We start from the raw sequence: 2,872 nt of genomic DNA on the forward strand, positions 1-2,872 counted from the left end.
TCAGCCCCAGAAGCATTTTAGTTGCCCTCCTCTGGACCGCTCCAGTGCATCCACATCCTTTCAGTACTGGGGGGCCCAGAATTGGATGTAATACTCCAGATGTGGCCTCATCAGTGCCAAATAGGGGGGAATAAGAACTTCTCTAGATCTGCTGCAAATGCTTCTCCTCATGCATCCTGATATGCCATTAGCCTTCTTGACTGCAAGGGCACATTGTTGGCGCATATCCAGCCTCTTATCCACTTTAATCCCCCCACCACACACTTCCTGCTGCACTGATACTTAGCCAGTCTGTCCCCAAAATGTATTGTCTTCTACTTGACCCCTTGTGTGTGTTGAAGACCCAATGGCAGCCAAGTACGTAGGGATGTTAATCCAGAGAGTTGGGGCAAATTCCAAGTCTCCCTCCAAGTTGGGGGAGGGATAGCTCAGTGGCTTGAACATTGTCCTGGTAAACCCAGGGTTGTGATTTTAATTCTTAAGGGGGCCATTTAAGATCTGGGGCAAATGGATATAAAAGAAAATGGTGATTGCTCCTGCCAAGAGGGCAGGGGACTGGACTCAATGACCTTCCAAGGTTCCTTCCAGTTCTATAGGATGTGTGTGTAACGTGAATTCTTCCTGCATTTTAGATGGGTAATAGTAGTCTGGACTGCTAGTTCTAAACTGTTATGGCAGGTTGCTGCTGTGCTGTTAGATACATGCTCTAGAGCCAGCCATATTTCTCTGACAGGCTATGTCTACACGAGCCCCAAACTTCGAAATGGCCATGCAAATGGCCATTTGAAGTTTACTAATGAAGCGCTGAAATGCATATTCAGCTCTTCATTAGCATGCGGGCGGCCGCGGCACTTCGAAATTGACGCACCTAGCCGCCGCGCGTCTTGTCCTGAAGGGGCTCCTTTTCGAAAGGACCCCGCCTACTTCGAAGTCCTCTTATTCCCATCAGCTCATGGGAATAAGGGGACTTCGAAGTAGGCGGGGTCCTTTCGAAAAGGAGCCCCGTTGGGACAAGACGTGCGGCAGCTAGGTGCATCAATTTTGAAGTGCCGCAGCCGCCCACATGCTAATGAAGCGCTGAATATGCATTTCAGCGCTTCATTAGTAAACTTCGAAATGGCCATTTGCGTGGCCATTTCGAATTTTGGGCTCATGTAGACACGGCCACAGAGTGTTAGTCTTTCTACCCTTCATCCACTTTTTTTTTTTGCAGGTAGCAAGGGTTAACTAGCTAGCAATTGCAAAGCTTTGTGACCATCATCAGGCAGGATGGCTCTTACCGAAATCCCCCGTATCGGAGATATTTTGTTGTACCTGAAAGTCCAGCATGGTAATTGCTCAGTGGCTGTTACGTGTGTAAGTACCTTTATTGCAGAAGGGAAGATTAGGTTATTTTTTCTGTATTGAATTTTTAGAAAAAATATTTTTAAAATGATAAAATTAGAGAGAACCTCTGGGATTATTTTTGAAGGTGATTTATAAGCTACAGGCCAGGCCTAGGAAAGTTGAACATTTTCTACTGTGTGGTAGGAATAAATAAGAAACAAGTGTCCAGAGATGTTCAGCATGTTATTGTGCACATACGTCTTGAAGTCCGCCAGGCAGTTTGTTCTACAAAACATATGGTTTAGCAGATAAAATGATTTCTGACCTGGAGACCTGAACTGACAACTCTGAAGACAAACAAACAAACCAGGGTGGCTTCGTCTGTCAGGCCCCTTTCATTTTCACGCTGCTCGCTGACATTTACAGGCTTCTAGCAGAGGAGGTTGACTCAACACTCTAACCCCCATCCTGCCCACCATATTACTGCGAGCCATTGCACCCAGACTGGTGTGGTTTGATGGCTGGCTACGGCTCCCTGTTTGTAATGAAGGCAGTGTTTCTTAGTGGACAGAGAACACACTGGGCCTAAGGAGAGCTGGGTTCTGTTTCCAGGTCCTCTTTCCCAGAAGCTGGCTAGCGTGTGGATCGCATTAGCAGGATCCTTCCCTGAGAGAAAGAGGCCTGGGCTCCTGATCACTAGCAGAAGCCCAGAGGCCCTAACTTGTTGCAAAGCGTGTCAAGGCTCAGCAGGGAGCCTAAGGCGATGCCAAGGCCCTCAGCTGAGGGTAAGACCATGCCCAAAATCCCATGAAGATGTATCAGCACTCAGCTGTCACTTCTCACATGGGAGGCAGCAGACATTTAAAGAGCACAGAGCCTGCATGGGGTATGCAAGAGCCTGTTAGCTGTGCAATGAAGGCATCTCCAGTCTGATCTCTAGTGGCTTCTTGCATTGAATTCCACATTCTGCTGTTAATCTATGAAATCTGTAGGGCCCTGATTTTAATGCCTACTGAAGTCTGTGAACACCCATTGACTTCTCTGGGCACTGCATGGAGCCCTTCAGTGCTTCAGGACCAGGCTATTGCAGAGACTGCTTACAGGCATCTGCCAACCACCACAACTGCTAGAGTCCACAGGGCCCGTGCAGGGAGACAAACCCTCCCTCTGGCGAGTGTGACACATCCATGCCACTGCCCTGTCCCAGCAGCTCTCCCCATGGGACTGGAGGAGTGGGAAAGGCTGATACAAGGGGAGATGGAGAGGGGATGGGAGAAGCCCTTCCCATTTGGATAGAATTCTGCTGCCTCTGTGGCTGGGTTGTCATCACACCAAAGAAGCACTCAGCTGGAAGTAGATGCGGGGTGCAGGAGAGGCTGTAGAAGCATAGCTAGAGCACAGAGGAAAAATGGCATGCGTTCCTCTTCCAGGAACTTTCGTTTTTGTTTTATCCACCCTGCCTCCTCCTCAGTCCCCTCACCTCCTGAAATCTTGTCCCTCAGAGCCCTAGGCACATCCCCTCTCTGCCCAATGGCCAGGCCCCTAT

The sequence above is a fragment of the Carettochelys insculpta genome, chromosome 25 (assembly GCF_033958435.1).
Source record: "Carettochelys insculpta isolate YL-2023 chromosome 25, ASM3395843v1, whole genome shotgun sequence".
NCBI lineage: Eukaryota > Metazoa > Chordata > Testudines > Carettochelyidae > Carettochelys > Carettochelys insculpta.